We start from the raw sequence: 21,497 nt of genomic DNA, 5'->3' as shown, positions 1-21,497 counted from the left end.
ATATGACCCCTTTAATTTTATCGTAAATGTACCAAATGTTTTATTAATGTAGTTTAATTTTTTTTGTCTTATTTTAATTTTTTTGGTTACACTTTATATTAGGTGGCCTTAACTACTTACATCAAAAAAATATGTAAATGTACTTACTATGTTCATATTGTATTGTAAAACACTTTGCTGCTATTGATGTGGGGTAGGGGTAAGGTTAGAGACAGGTTTGGTGGTATGGGTAGGTTTAAGGGTGGGTTAAGGTGTAAGGGTTCAACAGTGTAATAATAAATGTAATTACAGAATTTAGTTACAGATGTAATTACATGCAGGTGTTTTAAAAATAAGTACAATGTAAAAATATGCATGTACACAATAAGTGCATTGTATCAAATGATTAATTTAAATGTAAGTACATAGTAGTTAAGGCCACCTATCATAAAGTGGGACCATTTTTTTATTGTTTATTACAACAGTAAATACATGAATACATGATTTGATTATGAATAAATGTTTTTAATTACAAAATGTTGTATTTACTGTAATTTACCTTATAGTAGGCAGCAGTATATAAACTAAATACTTTCTATATTTGCAACTTACTATTTTAGCATCTTTTCAATTCTAGCAGTGCAGTGTAACAAACGTTGCATCTCTGTTTGTTTTTACACAAGTGAACTGAGGCAATAATCAAGCAGCATACCTGAAATGTTTCACTTATGTACTGTTAGGAAATTGCGATACTTTCAGTGGATTCATTCATTTGGACAATTCATTTTCTGTTGACCAGTTCAAGAAAATGATTCATTTGAGTCATTGTTCCCTTTTAAGTTAAATATTTAGTTTAATATTTCACCATCAAGTCATCCAAGATGTAGATGAGCTTGTTTCTTTGGAGAAATGTAGCATTACATCACTTGCAAGCGGTGTGAGAGAGGACGGAAACGCGGTAAGCGCGGAGGTATACGAGCTAGGCTAAGAGCTAACCCCTCAAGACCAGCTCTTCCAACACTCATGCTCTCAAACGTCCGCTCTCTGGAAAACAAACTGGACTTAATTCAACTCAGTCGATCTACACAGCATGAGGCAAGGGACTGTTGCGTGTTTGTTTTCACCGAAACATGGCTAAACGACAACATCCCGGACTCCGCCATTCAACTGCACGGGCTTTCCAACTTCCGAGCGGACAGAGATTCATCACTGTCTGGTAAGACACGCGGAGGTGGCTTATGTGTTTATATCAACAAAGACTGGTGTAACAATGCTGCGGTATTATCAAAACACTGTTCATCGCTGGTGGAGTTTATGGTTGTGAAGTGTCGACCGTTCTATCTGCCGCGGGAGTTCACGGCCATTGTTATCGTTGCGGTTTACATCCCCCCGTGTGCAAACGCTAAGGACGCGCTTCGTGAACTGTATAGCGCCATCAGTGAACAACAAACAAATAACCCCGACGGCTTTTTCATCATAGCCGGTGACTTCAACCACGCAAACTTAAAGACAGTTTTGCCAAAGTTCTACCAACATGTGAACTTTGCAACAAGGGGAAACAACACACTGGACTTTGTTTACACAACAGTTAAGGACTCTTACAAGGCTGAACCCCGCCCCCACCTCGGGTACTCAGACCACATCACTGTTATGCTAATCCCAGCATATAGACCACTTCTCAAACTCACCAAACCGGTTGAAAAGCAGATCACAGTATGGCCAGACAATGCCACCTCAGCACTGCAGGACTGCTTCCAGGACACAGACTGGAATATGTTTAAAGAGGCAGCCACCTACAACAACCACACAGACCTGAATGAGTACACTGAAACTGTGACTGCTTACATCAAAAAGTGCACTGATGATGTGACAGTCACCAAAACCATCACCACACGTGCAAACCAGAAGCCATGGATGACAGCAGAGGTTCGTGGGCTGCTAAAGACCAGAGATGAAGCATTCAGATCAGGAGATAAAGCAGCCCTCAAAACAGCAAGAGCCAATCTGTCCTGTGGCATCAAAAAAGCAAAACGGTCATATGCCCAAAAAATCAACAACCACTTCACAGACAGCAGAGACACACGGAGCCTGTGGCAAGCCATTCAGACCATCACTGACTACAAGCCCCCGCCACAGGCCTGTGATGAGGACACATCCCTCCCCGATGCACTCAACCACTTTTATTCACGGTTTGAAATGCAGAATGACACACCTGCACAAAAACTGCCCACACCTCCCAACGACCGGGCGCTCTGTCTGTCCCCAGCCGACGTAAGGAAGACCCTATCTAGGATTAACCCACGCAAGGCTGCGGGTCCTGACAACATACCTGGCCGTGTTCTGAGAGACTGTGCTGCACAGCTGACAGATGTCCTAACAGATATCTTCAACACCTCGCTGAGTCAGGCAGTCGTCCCCACGTGTTTCAAATCCACAACAATCATACCGGTACCAAAGAAATCACCTGTGTCCTGTCTCAATGACTACCGTCCCATAGCACTGACTCCAATCATGATGAAGTGCTTTGAGAAGCTAGTCATGCATAACATCAAAACCAGCCTCCCCAACACACTTGACCCGCTCCAGTTTGCATACCGTCCAAACCGCTCTACGGACGATGCAATTTCCTCCACCCTCCACCTGGCTCTTACCCACCTAGAAAATAAAGACTCCTATGTTAGAATGCTGTTCATTGACTTCAGCTCGGCATTCAACACAATAATCCCACAACAGCTCATAAATAAGCTAAACCTGCTGGGCCTTAACAATTCCCTCTGTAACTGGATCCTGGACTTTCTAACTGGAAGACCTCAGTCAGTCCGTGTCGGCAACAACACCTCGAGCACTACAACACTGAGCACAGGTGCCCCACAAGGCTGTGTGCTCAGCCCGCTGCTCTTCACACTGCTGACCCACGACTGCACTGCCAAGTTCAGCTCCAACCACATCATCAAGTTTGCTGATGACACAACAGTGGTAGGTCTCATCAGCAACAACGATGAAACGCACTACAGAGAGGAAGTGGCACAGCTGGCTGAATGGTGTGGCACAAACAACCTGTCCCTCAATGTGGAGAAGACAAAGGAGGTTGTGATGGACTTCAGGAGAAACTCCGTTGACCACCCCCCACTGACCATCGACAGCTCGACTGTGGAGAGAGTCAGCAGCACTAAATTCCTGGGGGTGCACATCACAGAGGATCTCACCTGGACCACCAACACCATGTCACTCTCCAAAAAGGCACAACAGCGCCTACACTTTCTCCGCCGGCTGAAAAGAGCAAGTCTCCCTCCACCTATCCTCACCACATTCTACAGAGGCACCATTGAGAGTGTGCTGACCAGCTGCATCACTGTCTGGTACGGGAACTGCAGTGCTGCTGACCGCAAGACCCTCCAGCGGACAGTGAACACAGCTGCAAAGATCATCGGTGCCCCTCTCCCCTCCATCCTGGACATCTTCCTTACACGATGCTCCAGCAAAACAAACAGCATCGTGAAGGACTCCACCCATCCCTCCCACAGTCTCTTCCAGCTCCTACCATCAGGAAGACGGTACCGGAGCATCAGAGCCCGCTCCGCCAGACTGCTCAACAGCTTTTTCCCCCAGGCTGTGAGAGCCCTGAACTCAAACCACCCCGCCCCCCTCTGAAACCTCATGCAAACCCCTACCTCCTGAACATGGACCACCCCCCACCCCAAACCTTACCACACCAAAGAAAAACTGTATGGAACTTTTATATATTTTTTTATTTATTTTATTCTTATTTTTCTTTACACTATGGACACTCTCCTCTATGTGCACTATGGACACTTTACACTATGGACACTCACACTTTACACTATGTGCACTATGGACACTTACACTTTACACTATGTGCACTATGGACACTCACACTCTACACTAGGTGCACTATGGACACTTACACACACTGCTGCGTGTGCACAATCTCACAAAAAACTCAGCAATATATGTATGTTATGTTTACATGCTCTTGCACTACAAATCATCCTGCACTGTTCCCCAACCAGCTGCTGACTCAAATGTCTCTCTTTGCACATGTACAGTTTGTATTTTTCGTCTTCTATTTTTTAGTTTGTATAGGATAATATTTATGTGAAGCATTCGTATAGTTGTATTTTTTATCCTTTATTCTTTTAGTTTGTATAGGGTAAATACTTATATATAGTATACTTATAGTTAAATCTGTTAGTAGTGTATAGGTTTATAGTGTTTTTTCTTACTTCATTGTTGTATGTCTGTATTTATGTAGCACCGTGGTCCTGCGAGACACGACATTTCGTTCCACTGCATGTCCCCACATGTAGCGGAATGACAATAAAGCTCAACTTGAACTTGAACTTGCTCAGTAATGGATCCACTGCAGTGAATGGGTGCCGTCAGAATGACAGTCAAAACAGCTAATAAAAATGTCACAATAATCCACAAGTAATCCACATCACTTAATGTCTTGTGAAGAGAAAAGCTGTGTGTTTGTAAGAAACAAATCCATCATTAAGATGTTTTTAACTTCAAACCATTAAAATACAAGTCAAAATTTCTGAATCAGGAGATAAATATGTCAGTGGATTTTAATGTGAAAGCACAACAGGAGATGGACTTTTTCACTGGATGAAACATTATTATGGATTATGAAGTAAAAAAAAAAAATCCTTGATGGATTTGTTTGTTACAAACATGCAGCTTTTCTCTTCACAAGACATTGAGGAGAATAGACTCATATCAGTCTAATGCTCGTGTCTCTGGGGGATATCGTTGACCTTGTGACCCATGAGAGTCTTCACACCCAATGACTGTCATCTGAATATGGACACGAGCTGATGAAGCTCTGTAGATGTTGAGAGAATTGAAATACTGTCTAAAGTAACTAACGTAAAAGACAGAATTAGAATGCTTTGATTAAATAATTTTGTCTGCAACTTATAAGGCACTTGTTAATCTTGATGTTTTAAAGTAAGAGTTTGTTGTGGTATAAAACATAGTGTAACTTTAAGATCTAATCATAAGAGTAAAACATGATGGTAAAGCTAATTTTAGCACTGATTTAGCATGTTTTATGTGTGTGTGTCTTAAAGGTACAGTAGCACAAACAGACGGTTTAATTCTAAGGATCAGAAGAATTGCGGAAATAATAATGAAAACTAAATTATGCATGGAAAAAGATCAGCTGCGAGAAAGTGAGACCTCAGCAAAATCATCTCTCTCTGTCTGTGTGTGTGTGTGTGTGTGTGGGTTTGTGGTGTTGTGCTGGTGGTCAGTGTGTCTGGTTAGAGAGACGCTGCTGTTGCGCTCCATCAGTCAATCTACAGTCTGTGTGCTTCTGCATCGCTGGCTCATACATATAGGTATGTATTTCCAGTTTTGCAGAAATGTATGTATTTCCACTGAGCCTATGTTGTGAAATAGACTTCAGCCTCACTCTCTCTCTCTGTATATCAGACTGAGAGCAACATGCTCACATTCTTCAGGTTTAGAACAAGACTGACTCTGCAGAACTATGTGAGCAGAGAGTTCAGTATTTGGTGTGTGTCTTCTGCATTAACGACAGCAGCGCTGGAGCTACACGAACAGCATGATTTCAGGGGTTCAACTTCAGTGTAAAAATGTTAAATATTCATCAGAGAATCCTGAAAAATAACATGCATCATAGTTTCCGCAGCACAACTGTTTTCAACATTGATAATAATCAGAAATGTTTCTTGAGCAGCAAATCATAACATTAGAATGGTTTCTGAAGAATCATGCGACACTGAAGCCTGGAGTAACGATGCTGAAAATTCAGATTTGATCTCAGCAAAAAATGACATTTTACAGTAATATTTTACAGTTTTAATGTGTTTTTTTTTTTTTTTTTATCAAATAAACGCAGCCTTGTTGAGCAGAAGAGACTTCTTTCAGAAACTTTATAAAATCTGACAGACCCCAAATGTGTGATCATCTCATCTTTGAATGGTTCGGTAAATAGTGGCACATAATATATTAGTCAATAAGTTTGGACAATCTTCTTAATGACTAATTAAATGAGAGTTAATGAGTGTGATTGACTGATTTGCTCTTATATATTTATTCATCATAAATCTATAGCAGCTAGATTTGATCCGGGCTGCTTTTGTTGGTCATCGTAAATCCTCTCACAGGCTGCTATTGTTTAACACAAAGGCCTAATTTATCCGTGCAGCCGTTTCATCGCTGTAAAGTGTGTGTGTGTGTGTGTGTGTGTGTGTGATCCTCTCTCTCTGTAATAAAGTGTAATAAATTCCTCCACACTCTTACAGTCTTTTCTCCATCGTTCTGTCTGCTGATTACCGTTGCTGCTGTGGCTACTCTAATTAACTCTGTGTGTGTGTGACACGAGCAGGTAGAAAATCTCTGTGTAAATCGCAGGCTGTTGCAGCAGGCTCTTCTGATGCGCTTACATTTGGGTGAAATCCAATCTCACGGCCGTCTCTCTGTGTGTGTGTTTACGTAGAGTTGTGTCCTTCAGTTTATAAATGCTTAGTTACTGTGTACTATTCTTTTGTAGTCAGACTTTTAACCACATCCTTTAAACCATTTTATTTTTTTTTACTTCTAAGTAAAATAAATAAATACATGTGTAAAGTAAATAAATCCAAATAAAGTAAAATAGTAAAGTAGAAAATTTAAAATATATTTATTTTAATTTTTATTTGTTTACTTGATTTGGTTACTGATAAATAAAAAGTAAAGGAAATAAGTACAGTAAATAAAGTAACAAGTCAATAATAAGTGAAATGAATAAAGTAATATAAATATTTATTTTTCTCAATTATTGTAAAGAAGTCAAATATGCAAATCAGTAAATAATAAAATAAAGTCAAAGTTAAATAAGTTAAATAAAACTCTTTATTTACTTATTTTAATTTTGTTTATTTTAATTTTGCTTATAAATAGAATGTAATAAAATACAAAATAAATACATGTGGTGGACAAAAAGTTAAATAAATAAAATATAAATGTATTTGCATTTATTTATTTACTTATTTCACTTATAAAAAAAGTAAAATAATAAATTAATATAACTATAAAATAAAGTAAAATAAAATGTTAAAAAAGTAATATTTAAAATTTTTATTGGCTCTTTTCTCTTATAAATCAAAAATAAAGTAAATTAGTTAAATATGCAAATTGTGAAATATTAAAATAATGTAAAAAGTAATATAAGTAATATTTATTTTTTTAAAGTTAAATAAATACACACAAAATAATCTAAATTAATTGACTTATTTTACTTTTACTTCTTTATTTACTTTTGATTTATAACTAAAATAAGCAAATTAATAAATAATAATAAAATTAAATAAATTGAGTTATTTTACTTTTTTATGTTTGTAGAGCTGAATGGAAAAGCGGAGTCAGTCAATAAAAACCCTATAAAAAATACGGCAGTGACGTGTGAAGAGTTTTATGTCTGTCCCAAAAGAGGCTTACTGATGTTAGTAACGGTTTGCCTTCATGTCTTGAGCAGAAACGTCTCTTCATGGGTCACCGCGTGTGATTTTACAGGACTTCTGAAGAGCATTTGTCTGTCCCTCGCTGTATTTTTCATCTCTCCGGACAGTTTAGGGCTGAATTACGCTGACAGAAAGCAGGAAATGATGGACAGCCGTAAGATGCATGTGATCATCAATCGCCAGCCACTCGCGCTGATTTATGAGATGTCGTATCAGTCTTCACCTCCTCGGGCCCTTCGGCCGCTTTATTAATGATGGTGTGATCATCTCGTCTGGCGTGCTGGAGTTTAATTTCATTTCCATCAGATGCAGCGAGCGATGTCTTTAAACGCTCATCCTATACCCTGCTGCTAAAGAACCATCATTCACGCTCAAATCACAGATTCAACAAACTCACATCGATATCTTTCAGGTCACTCTGAACTTACTCTCAGTGTTGAGTCCACACTGCAGCTTATTCTGACCGAGAACCGCCCACTATGAAGAGAGGCTCTGATTGACATGTAAAGTGGCCAATCACAGTTTGCGGTTTTACTGCGCTGTTAAGGGTCAGGCAAATGGGGAATAGTTGATATAAAAGACAATGCAGTGTATGAATTGATGACAAACAGTTGATTTATTGGAAATATGCGGTCACAGAGATGTGATAATATGGTCATAATGCGATGAATGACTCTTCAATGCACACAGTAAGCGAACCACAATCTGAGCACCTGAGTTTGTGTTGTTTTAAAGGGATTTGGCTTTATTTTATCTCTCAAACAAACGTGATTATTTTTTTCTGAGGTTAAATATTATTATAATTATTATAATATTAATATAATATATTATTATTATTATTGTTGTTGTTGTTTACAACATTTTATTGGTTATTAATGTTTATTGTTTATTTCATTGTTTATTAATATTTGACTATTTATTGTTGTTTATATTTTTCTGTTTAGTTATGCGTTTTCTTTTGTTTTATAATATATATTTATTCATTATTTAAATGTTTAGTAATAATTTAATTGTAACTATTACTGTTTTATTGTTTATTTTATTTATTTATTACATTATTTCAGGCATAGCTTTAATTCAAATCTTTTTTTTATTATATACATATATATATATATATATATATATATATGTGTGTGTGTGTGTGTGTGTGTGTGTGTCAGTAAATCATTTGCTAAAAACTCTATTAATACAATGTGTTATATTGACAATCATATATAACATACTAATTTATAATAATTATAACAATAATATAATTATAATAAAAGAAAAGTCACAGCAATCAGCTTCTGATAGAAGAAACCGCATGAGTGGTACAGTGATACTCTCGCTGGTATAAAGGCATGATGAAATTAGCGAGTTCCAGTAGGCACAGAATAAATCCTCCTGCACTGAGATCTACTTAAAGGCAACTCACTAGGATTTGGAGCCGGTCCACAGTTTAACTAGATTATCTAGAGCCGGTTATTGAGTTTAGTACGGGGCGCTCTATATATGAGCTCTTGACTCTTTCTCTGTGTGTCACTCGCCTGCTGGTGAGCTGGGCTCACAGGAAGTGATGCGTCTACACAACAAAAGGCTTTGGGTCGAGTCCAGACCTTTGGGTTTTACTGCTGAATGTCTTAATAAGAAACTCCAGTATAATTCACTTCCACTGTACACATGCTGTTAGATCTCAGCAGACGAGAAGCAGAAAAGGATGAGACAGGCCTCTGTCAGCAGAGCTGAAGCCATCATTAGCTGAACTTACTGAGATCAGGTTACGATTCTTTATCCAGGTAAATGTGTGTCAGCTCCAATGCTTCCTGCGCTGGATAAATGTGTGTGTGTGTGTTTTGATCTGAACCCACAGCTGGTATTATGGCCGTTGTGTTTTTAAAGTCTGTCATTTAAAGGAATAGTTCACCTAAAAATGAAACTTTGCTGAAAATGTACTCACCCTCGGGTCATCCAAGATGTAGATGAGTTTGTTTCTTCATCAGATTTGGAGAAATGTAGCAATACATCACTTGTTCAGCAATGGATCCTCTGCAGTGAAAAGGTGCCGTCAGAGTCCAAACAGCTGATAAAAACATCACACCACTCCATTCCATCAGTTAATGTCTTGTGAAGAGAAAAACTGCATGTTTGTAATCCATCATCAAGATTTTTTTTACTTGTTTCAGTCAATAATCCATAATAACGCTTCCTCCAGTGAAAAAGTCCATCTCCTATTGTTACTAACATCAAAACCCACCCATGCAGTTGTCTAGAGCTGTTTTGGACTGTTTTTGCTTGTAAACAATGGTTGATGTGTGCATATTTCTCTCCTGATTCAGACAAGACAATTTTTTTTTTTTACTGGAGGAAGCAGTATTATGGGTCATAGACTTGTATTTTCAGCTGGAAGCAATGGTTTGAAGTTAAAACATCTTAATGATGGATTTGTTTCTTACGAACACACAGCTTTTCTCTTCACAAGACATTAACTGATGGACTGGAGTGGTGTGGATTATTGTGATGTTTTTATCAGCTGTTTGGACTCTCATTCTGACGGCACCCATTCACTGCAGAGCATCCATCGCCGAGCAAGTGATGTAATGCTACATTTCTCCAAATCTGTTCTGATAACGAAACTCATCTAAATCTTTAATGGTTTGAGACTAAGTAAATTTTCAGCAAATTTTAATTTTGGGTGAACGATTCCTTTAAATACTGACACACAGAAGAGTGTAAACTTATTTATTCTTCCTCTGTTTCTTTTTTTCTCAGGTTTCATAAAAAATAGCTTAATTTGTGTTTTGAAGATTAAGTCAAGCTGCTATGAAACCATTAAAAGGAGCAGTATCGTTTTAAACATATACAGTAGCTATCAGATGATGTAATTGGGTTTTATTTTCAATCAGAGCAGTATTTAACAGGACGAAATCAATGGTGATCTCAAAAGATCTTTGTGGGGGTAGATGTTAGTTTTAATTTGATGTGAATGAGAGTGGGTCTGAGGGATAGACGTCCAGTCCGCTCAATGTGGTCAATACTTTGTTGTCTGAATGATTGACACACAACAGTACAAGCACGCGTTAGTCCTTCAGCCTCGTTTTCATTCACTTCAGATTAAAGTTGCTGAGATCCATCAGAGTGACAACATTTATTCATTTCATTTAGCTGACAACATTGATTCAACCAAAGCATTTCATCATATAAAACTATTGTGAAGTTTGAAAACATAGTGATGAATAGCAGTTTTTTTATCTCAGCAAAAAAAAAGATGATGTAAAATCCTGCACTGCAGCCAAAGTTGGTGTTTTTTATTAATCACTAAATTGAACTAAAACGAATTGAACTTGTTATGGAAGCGTGTTCTACCACAGGATAAAAGATAAAGATAATTGCAACTTTTTATTTTACAATTCTGACATTTTTTCTCACAATTCTGAAAGAAGACTTTTTTTCTTTTGCAATTCCGAGTTTATATCCCGCAATTCTGACTTTTTTCTTTTGCAATTCCAAGTTTATCCAGCAATTCTGACTTTGTGTGTGGTTTTGGCAGGTAGTTGCTTTAGCTCTATGCAAATTGCAGCAATTAGCATGTAAATGATCAATGAGAGGAGAAAAAGAAATATTGATGCTAATTGCTGGCGGTGGAGGAAAACAGGTTCCTGTGTTTGTGTGTCTTAATGTGTAACCTTAAAGCTCATTTCCATATGCTAATTTGCCAGTTGTATGTTTAGATTATTATTACTGAGAGCTTTATTAGAATAAACAGCTCTGAATCATTCAGTCCACTTCACTTTGTGTGAGTGGGTTGTTGTAGTGGGTGTAATTTGATCATCTGGAGAAACCCAGTGGACTGTAAGGCACTCAAGACTTTCAGAGAGTCTGATCTCTCAGAAAATCAAACTAAATTAGTGATTTATTTTATTTATTTATTTAGTCATTTAGCAGACGCTTTTATCCAAAGCGACTTACAAATGAGGACATAAGAAGCAATCAAAACCAACAAAAGAGCGACATCGTGCAAGTGCTATTACAAGTCTCAGTTAGCCTAACGCAGTACAGATAAATATTATTATTATTAATTTTTATTTATTTTTTATAAAAAGACAGATAAAATAAAATTAGAATAGAGAGTGCTAGAGTTAGAGGGTCAGGTAAAGATGGAACAGATGAGTTTTTAGCCGTTTCTTGAAGATGGGTAAGGATTCGGCTACACGGATTGAATTGGGCAGGTCATTCCACCAGATGGGAACAGTTAATGAAAAAGTCTGTGAAAGTGTTAACAATTAACTCCATGATATTTTTGAAAGAAGCCTGTTTATGCTCACCAAAGCTACATTTATTTGTTCAAAAAATACAGTATAAAATGTAAAATTATGAAATATCCTTACAATTTCAAATTATGGTTTTCTATGTGTATATATTTTCAAATGTAATTTATTGCTGTGATGCAAAGCTGAATTTTCAGCATCATTGCTCCAGTCTTCAGTGTCACATGATCCTTCAGAAATCATTCTGATATACTGATTTGCTGCTCAGGAAACATTTCTGATTATTATAAATGTTGAAAACAGTTGTGCTGCTTCATATTTTTGTGGAAACTGTGATGCATTTTATTTTCAGGATTTTTGATTAATAGATTAAGTTCAATTGTTGCTGAATAAAAATGTTCATAAATAAATAAACTAACTAACTTAGTAAGTTCAATACAACATTGTTGGTGCCATTTCAAATATTTTTATTATATTTTGATTATTAATATCAGCTAATTGTTATGCACATATCTCATGAGTAGTGTTTATGGCCATGTCTTTGGGTAATAAATACTAAAAAATTATTTAAATTTCAGTTTAAATTGAGATTAATGGAATTTAAAAGCATTTTTCAAGATTCAAGATTTTTATTCGTCACATACACAATTATACAGAGTATAACCAGCAGTGAAATGTAAGTCAGGTCCGCTCCAAGGACAGTGCAATTGTATAGAATACAAATATTAAGAAAAAGAAAAGTAGAAAAAAAATAATAATAATAAAATAAAAGATAAAAAAATATAAATATAAATGTGCAGGTCAGTATGTTGTTGACATAAATAGTACTATAACAGGAATGTGCAAAAAGTTGTCCAGGGTATTTAAATAGCAGCATATGAGGTAGAAAAAATTATGAATAGCTCTGATATAACATGGAGTCAAGTGATGTTATGACACAGAGTTAGAGTTTAGGAGCCTGATGGCCTGGGGGAAGAAGCTCCTCCTAAGTCTCTCAGTTTTTGCCATCAGGCTACGGAAGCGCTTACCAGATGGAAGCAAAGTGAATAGATGGTTACCAGGGTGATTTGAGTCCTTGATGATTTTGACAGCTCTATTTTTGCAGCGTTTGAGGTAGATGTCCTGCAGAGAGGGGAGAGCAGACCCTGAGATACGCTCAGCTAAGCACACAACTCTCTGTAGTGCTTTGCAGTCCTGATTGGAGCTGTTTCCATACCACACTGAGATGCACTGAGTCAATACAATTTCTATGGTCCCTGAATAGAAAGTTTTCAGGATTGCTGGTGAGACCCTGACTTTCCTCAGCTGTCGCAGATGGTACAGTCTTTGCCTGGCGTTCTTAACCTGTGTTTGGATGCGTGTAGTCCAAGTCAGGTTCTCGGAGATGTTTACACCGAGGTACTTGAAGCTACTCACCCTCTCCACAGGGGTCCCACTGATCATAAGAGGAGTGTAGGGCCGCTGCTGTCTCTTCCTAAAGTCCATGATCAGCTCTTTAGTTTTGCTCACATTCAGAGAGAGACAGTTGTCCTGGCACCATGATGTGAGTCTCTCTACCTCATTCAAGTATGTGGTCTCATCGTTGTTGGAGATGAGGCCCAGAACCACAGTATCATCAGCGAATTTGATAATAGATGTGGAGCTGTGAGAGGACACGCAGTCATGCGTGTAGAGAGAGTAGAGCAGGAGACTCAGGACACAGCCCTGTGGGGCTCCCATGTTCAGAGTGATGGAGTTTGAGGTGAACTGGCCAACTTTCACCACTTGAGGTCTGCCGGTGAGGAAGTCTTGAATCCAGTCACAGAGTGAGGAGTTTAGGCCGAGGTCTGTGAGTTTAGAAGCCAGTTTGATGGGGACTATAGTGTTGAAAGCTGAGCTATAGTCAATGAATAGCAGCCTTACATAATTCCCATTGTTGCTGTCCAAGTGTGTGAGGGAAGAGTGGAGGACGTGAGAGATGGCATCGTCCGTAGATCTGTTTGGGCGATAGGCAAACTGAAGAGGGTCTAAAGCAGTGCTTCTCAAAGTCCGGACTCCGGTCCGGATCCGGACCCGGAGGGAATTCAATCCGGACCCGCTTCTATTTCATATTTCAAGAACACTAATTATATTTCCTACTTCGATAAACGCACGTTAAACTTGTAAATAATTTGTTTATTTATTCTTATTTTTTTATGTCTTTTTGGAGAAGGTCCGAAATTGCAGGCGAGATATTGAAACTTTTCCTTCATGACATTTGTTGTCATCATGACATCCAGTGAGCGTATGACGTTTGACATAATCGGGCGACATTTCACCGCTAATATTTTTATTTTTTTGTTTTGTTTTGCTATCACTTATATTATGGCAATTTGTCTTATAGCAGTGCCCAGTGTATACATTTATTTGTGGCGGCTTGTCACAATATCAAAACTGACCGCTACAAATAGATTTTCCAAAAGGCTTATACTTCGTTGAATAAACTGAGCACTGCGCGTTTCAAAAATAAAATGCTGCGCGGGTGTTTTTATATGAATGTATCTTTTAAAAGAACCGTCCGTTTTCTTCAGAAAAGCTTTGATGTCAATTTTCATTTGGTCTTTCCTGTAATGGCTGATAAAGTAGCGCTTATTTGATTACAGTCGTTACCGGGGAAACAGCTATATATCACGCTCCAACAGCGCCTCCTGCTGGCAGAGAATCAACTTGCATTTGCTAGTCTGCGGGAAACACTGGTGTCTCTCAGCAAACATAAACAAAAAAGCATGCTTCAGAACTGTTTTGAGAAGGTGCTTAAGTTTTGAGCCATGCATTATTACTATGAATTAGGCTACTACTACTACTCTTACTATCTTGTGCCCTGCAATAACCATTTACGCAAACTCTCTTTTGATATAAAAGGAAAAAAAGAGAAAATCGGCCCAAAAAATCAGCATCATGTATCGGCCATAGGCTGCCCTGATTTATAAATATCGGCATTGGCCAGAGAAAAAAACATTATAGGTCGACTTCTACTGCTGACACTTAAATTAATTGTTTTGCCACTTTTTCACTTGTTATTAAAGTATTTTGAATGCAAAGGGAACCTTTTTTTTTTAAAAGAGTGTTTATTTGTTATATGTTATGTATGTTTATTAAAAACACGTTTTGTAATAACCAATTGTTCCGGACCTTTGACACTGATGAAAATTCAGATTTGGACCTTTGAATGTAGACTTTGAGAACCCCTGGTCTAAAGTATCAGGGATGGAGGAGCAGATGTGGCTCTTAACAAGTCTCTCAAAAACCTTCATGACTATAGATGTGAGGGCAACTTGTCGATAGTCATTCAGGCAAGAGGATTTATTGTTCTTTGGCACAGGGATTATTACGGATTTTTTGAATGAGGTGGGAACCACGGAGGTAGCAAGGGACTCATTAAAGATAGACGTGAACAAACCAGCGAGCTGATCAGCGCAGGACCTCAGAACACGGCCGGTTATCCCATCAGGTCCGGCTGCTTTCCTGACGTTCACTTTCTTTAGCGCCCTCCGAACCTCATCCTCTGACACGGTGATTACAGGATCATCGCTGCTCTGCCTGCTGCTTCCTGACGTGCTGGTCAGCAGAGATGCGCCGCCGCCGTTGCAATCGAAGTGGCCGTAGAAGGTGTTTAACTCATCGGCCAGCAAGGGATCTGCTCTCACCTCCATGAAGGATTCGTTTCCGAAGGCACAGATGGTCCTCAGTCCCTGCCACATCCGTCGAGAGTCATTGAGCTGGAAATGAGACTCAATTCTCTCTCTGTATCTGTGTTTAGCGGCTCTTACTGCGCGTCGGAGAGCATAGCACGATGCTTTGTACTCGCTCATATTCCCAGTCAGAAGAGTCTCATTGTAAGCGGCAGTGCGTGTGTTAACCGCAGCACGGATTGTACTGTCCACCCATGGTTTCTGGTTGGAGAATGTCCTTATCGTTATTGTTTCTGTAGCTTGCTCGGTTAGCGTGTTTACAAAGCTTAATGCTACATCCGTGAACTCGCTGACGTCAGAAGAACTCGCCCGGAACATGTCCCAGTCGATGTCATCAAGAGCCGCCTGCAGCATAGCCTCTGAGTGGGAGGACCAGCGCGTCACTACTCTCTGCACCAGAGGATCCTGAACGAGCCTTTGTTTATATTCCGGTTTGAGGAAAATGGCGGCATGGTCCGATTTACCAAAAGCCGGAAGTGAGCGGGCTTTGTAGGCATTCTTGAACTGAGTGTAGCAATGATCCAGTGTGTTTGGTCTTCTAGTTGGACAGGATATATGTTGGTGAAAGTTCGGCATGACCCGTCTGAGGTTAGCTTTGTTAAAGTCCCCCGCGATGATAAAGGCAGCGTCAGGATGTTTGTTAGTGTAGCCGCTGAGCACATCGTGAAGTTTAGACAAAGCCAAGCCGTGTCTGCCTGTGGTGGAATGTACACAGCAGTAACAATGATCGATGAAAACTCCCGGGGCAGATAAAATGGGCGGCAGATAATGGAAAGATGTTCCAGATGAGGCGAGCAGGAACGCGACAGAATGGAGATATTCCTGGGATCACACCATTTCTTGTTAATCATGAAACACACTCCTCCACCCCTGGATTTACCGGCCTCTGCTGTTCGTCCGAAAAACAGAGAAGTTATCACTTGGCATAACAGCAGTGTCCGGGACCGAGGACGAAAGTCATGTTTCAGACAAACAAAGGATGTTACAGTCCCTTATGTCCCATTTCGATACTAATCCTGGCTCTAAGATCGTCCATCTTATTCTCCAAGGATTGGACATTTGCGAGCAGAATGCTTGGAAGGGGAGGACTGTGAGCCCTTTTCCTGAGTCTATCTCGAATCCCAGCACGTTTCCCGTGGTGTTTCTTGATCCTTTGCCTCGGGGGGTTATTTTTCATCTCCACATTCCGAAGAATCTCCAGAGGCCATGCTGGATTCCTGGATAAAGTGTCCTGAAACAAGTTGGTGTAGCGGTTTCCAATGTCCAAAAGTGTTTCTTTGTTATAGGTGATCAGTGCCGACGTGAGATGTATAAAAAGAGAAAGTAAAACTAAGTAAAAAAGTAGATAAAAACACAATCTTAGCGGAGCGACCTGGACGGCGTCCGAACAAAGCGAAGAAGGAAGAAGAGCTGGATTTTCAATTCAGCTCTTAACGGTGCACAACCCTGGTCACACTCAGGTATCCAGTAGTGTGTGTGGTGTGTAATGAGGGCCCTTGGCATCCCGCTCAAATCACACAGATTTAGTCACAGCAGCCGCTGGAATACAGCGCTTTATTGGATCTCAGGGCTTCTGGAAAGCATCGGTGCGATGTTGTAGGAGAACATCCACTCATCAGATCGTGGCCTGTAGGTCTGACAGAAGACAGCAGATCACTTCTGTTCACACGCTGGTAAATGTGTGCAGACTTCAGCAGGTCTTTAATCGCTCGCTTTACAAAGCTATGTTGTGTCATGTGAAGTTGTGAAGTTGTGAGTGACTCTACAGTTGCTTTCAGTGTGATGTGTATTATTAACTGTGCCTCTCTGTAATTGTTGTGTGTGTGTGCATGTTTATGTGGTTTATGAGGACACAAATTTGTATAATGACATGGGTATGACAGAGGTATTACAATATGAAGGTGGTTTATGAGGACACTGCCTATGTCCCCGTAATTCAAAAGGCTTAAAAACATACTAAATGGTGTTTTTTTGAAAATCTAAAAATGCACAAAGTCTCCTGTGAGGGCTACGTTTAGGTGTAGGGTTGGTGTAGGGCAATAGCACACACAGTTTGTTCAATATAAAAACCATTACGCCTATGGAGAGTCCCCATAAACCACAAAAACCAACGTGTGTGTGTGTGTGTGTGTGTGTGTGTGTGTGTGATGATGGTGTGTATCTGGTGTGCTCTCGTCTCGTGTTGGTCATAATTGCTGCTGTATTGATCTGTAGCTCCTCTCGCTGTGAGCTGAATTGCAAATGAAAGCAACTTCCTACTTGGATCCGTGGAGAGTGTGTGTGTGTCACAATGGGACATAAATTAGAGAACGTACTATGTGATAATGGTCTCAGTGGTCAGTAATGGGTGTTTCTCATCTCCGCTTCTGTGAGAAAAGACACAGTACTGTACTACTACTGTACATATTGCTCAGATGTTACTCAGGAGCTTTTGGTTTCCTTTTAGTATCACGTTAAATTCTAAGATTCTTTGAGAAATAAAAATGGGCACAAATATGTCATCCAGTAAGAGTATAGAGCTAAAATAAATGTGTAGATGAGAACATTTTCTGATACTTGATTGTGGACTTGAGACATTTAGATCTCTTTTTAAACTCTAAAGAGATCTGATGACTCCATTTGCACTCTATTCATCTTTGCCTCTCTTTTGACTCTATTCATCTTTTGTTCTCCAAATATTTGTTTGGAGGTGTAAAGCTACATCTAAAGGGCTATAACATAAATGTGAAGAACAACTCAGATTATTTGATGAGAAGATCTCTGATGGTTGATTGTAGGCTGAGCACAGTTTGAGATCTCTTTTGAAACTCTAGATGAAACTTAGATCTGGGGACATCATTTGCACTCTATTCGATCTCACTGAATTCTTGGAGAAACATTTGAGATATCAGTAGTATCTCCTGTGTGATTTTCTTTTCTATGGATGATTTATTTAAGTGCTATTGCTCAGAGATTACTCTTTCCTAGCTCGGGATACTTGAGCGAGCTTTTGGTTTGTTTCAGCATCAACAGTGTCTCAGATCATTCTCCAAAAGTTGATTTGGAGACATACAGCTAGATCTATAAAATGAATGCGGATAGCAGCTCAGACTGTCTGATGAGAAATGATTGAGTTCATATTGAGCACAGTTTGATTAAAGCTTAGTGGTTTCTTTTTAGTATCAACTTGTCTCAGATGTTTCTCTCAAAATGAATTTAGAGACATAAAGCTAGGTCAGAGCTATAAAATGACTATGGAGAGCAGCTCAGATCATTTGACAAGAAAGGTTTGAGATCATACTGAGATCTGACACTTGATGTCTGACTTTGGTATCTTAACAAATCTGAGAACAGTTTAAGATCTCTAGAGGAGACGTGATATTACTGGGGTCTTTTTCTCAGGAGAATCATCTGATAAGCAGGAGAGACTTCAGCAAAATTCTCCATTTAGTCTCACTGCAGGACTAGAAGAAACATCTGAGACATCAATATTTAATTTGTGATTTTTCTTCCTTTCTACAATAGGTCTGTTATAAACTGGTTTCTTACTGGATGTTAGTCAGCTTTTAATGGATAACTTCAGGTATAATTCATGAAAAAAAATATTAATATTCTGGAGCAAATTCATTAATCAGATTCGTTCCTATGCAAATACACCTCCTTTATATGTAAATTAGACATATTGTGTCTTAGTCACAGTACTTTTCTTGCAAAATTAACATTATGCAACAGATGTTTGTGTATTTTTGAACTGTTTCTAATTCATGAAATGATGGAGAAGAGAGTCATGGCAGTTTGTACAATTTATGTGCTTCAAGTAGACTTTTTGCACACACTCCTTCATGTTTGGGTCGAGTCGAAGTCGGGTGTCATTTAAGGACCTGCTTCATGTTTCAGTATAATATCCGTGTGGACCTCTGCTCTCTGATCCGTGTGTTTCGGGAGGAGAGCAGGAACACTGTGTCTGGCCTTGTGATCGCTGCTGCATTATTAGATATCAGTTAGCTTAGACTTTTTGTTTTGAAAGAGATTACTACTTTTATTCACCAAAGACGTGCTAAATTGATCAAAAGTGGCAGTAAAGACATGTATAATGTTAATACTTTTATATTTTAAATAAATGCTGTCTTTTTGAAGTTTCTGTTAATCAAAGGATCCAGAAAAATAAGTGTATCTCAGTTTCCACAAAAACATGAAGCAGCACAACCGTTTCAACATTGATAATAATCAGAAATGTTTCTTGAGCAGCAAAAATTCAGCTTTGATCACAGAAATAAATGACATTTTACAATATATACACACAGAAGCACTTATTTTAAATTGTAAAAATATTTCACTGTTTTTACAGTATTTTCAATCAAATAAATACAGCCTCGGTGAGCAGAAGACACTTCTTTCAAAAACAATAAAAGATGTTACCAACCCCAAACTTTTGATGGTAGTAAATATACATTATCAATGTCTTAACCGCTTCTAAAGCATAAAGTTTTTAGAATATAGCGTACTTTTACATACAGCGTTTATTTTTATGCATTCTCTGTTAAAGTTCATGGAATATCATATTTACAAATTTTGGTTTTATTACAATAAACATTGTGCAGTCCTCTCAGTGTAAAGTCTGTCATGCATGTATTTTCACTCAGAAATGCGATCAAATCCATCACAGATGACGATGATTGATAGACTATATTTCTGCTTTAAGCATCTGTCCGTGTGTTTTGGGATGTCGAGCTCGTCCCGTTATGACCTGAGCTCACAGAGCACAATCCAGCAGCACTTAGTTAATAAATATTTCATACAGCGTTCAGCTGTACAAATGCTCTCAGTTTGACTGTTCGTCCTCTCCTCCTGCTCGCTCAGTCTGTTTGAGCTCAACATGAACGTGCTGATCAAAGAGCGCATGTGTAATATTGATAATGTTTGATATCTGCTCAAACTCTTTTATCTTGTATTGTTTCGCAGTAATGCAATGCTTTATTTTAATTGCAGTGGCATTATTCAAGCACACAGCGAAAGAGTGCTGAATGTTTCTCAATATTTCATGATGTCACCTCACGTTATATTTGATTTCATGCAGTTGTTTAAGGTCAATGTATAGTATGCAGTCTTTACATCGGCAGCTGATATGCACATGTAAAATGGCATTTTGCTTAATTTGACCTGTTGATTTCCTCTGTGTTCTTCTAAAATCCGGTTCAGTGCAGAGACTCTGTGTTTTAGTCCTTAAATGTGTGCACTTGTCTAAATAAAACATCATCCTTGTTTGTCCAGAGGGGAAAACAAAAAACTCTTTATTACCCTTTTTAAACTCATTCACCGTTGATTTAATAGGTTTCTCTTGGTTAGCAGACTAACAAATTATGCACAGCTTCACAATGTTTTTAAACTGACTCTGTGTGCATGCATGCGCAAAATGAGGAATTTTAACTTTAAAATATTTATCATAATATTTATAATTTATTCATTTTTATTCATAAATTATAAAGCCAAAGCTGATGCAAGTTACACTGGAAAAACCAAAGTGAAGCTACAACCCACAACCTGACTGTTTGTTTTTACTTAAAGGAATAGTTCACCCAAAAATAAAAATTTGCTGATAATTGCTGTGATTGGGTGCCGTCCAAACAGCTGATAAAAACATCACAATAATCCACGAGTAAACCACACCTCTCCAGTCCAATTAATATCTTGTGAAGCAAAAAGCTGCATGTTTTCATCAGTAAAATGTTTCAACCGTTCGTTTTTTTAAATATGAGTTCATAATATTGTTTTCTCCTCTGTGAAAAAGTTGTTTCATCTGTATCAGGAGAGAAATATCCACAGATCAAGCTGTTTACATGTGGAAACAGGACACGACAAAAATATGGGTGCATTTTGATGTGAGAAACAACAGGAGATGGACTTTTTCGTTGGAAGAAGCATTATTATGGATCGTGGACTTGTATTTTGGTCTAGAGCAAAGGTTTGAATTTAAAAACATCTTGATGGATTTGTTTCTTACAAACACGCAGCTTTTCTCTTCACAATACAGTAACTGATGGACTGGAGTGGTGTGGATTACTTGTGGATTATTGTGATGTTTTTATCGGCTG

The 21,497-nt window shown here is 38.5% G+C and overlaps 1 protein-coding gene across 1 annotated transcript in view; it reads left to right on the top strand.

Annotated features, from left to right (window-relative positions):
- Positions 1–21,497, top strand: part of LOC306868623 (RNA binding protein fox-1 homolog 3-like) — a gene marked incomplete at its 3' end in the record, with an annotated part of 234,628 nt that overhangs the window by 122,720 nt on the left and 90,411 nt on the right. The window lies entirely within an intron of this gene.

The sequence above is a fragment of the Barbus barbus genome, assembly GCF_936440315.1.
Source record: "Barbus barbus genome assembly, chromosome: 4".
Taxonomy (NCBI): domain Eukaryota; kingdom Metazoa; phylum Chordata; class Actinopteri; order Cypriniformes; family Cyprinidae; genus Barbus; species Barbus barbus.
The sequence above is the reverse complement of the archived record's forward strand: the minus strand, read 5'-3'. Positions and strand labels throughout refer to the sequence as shown.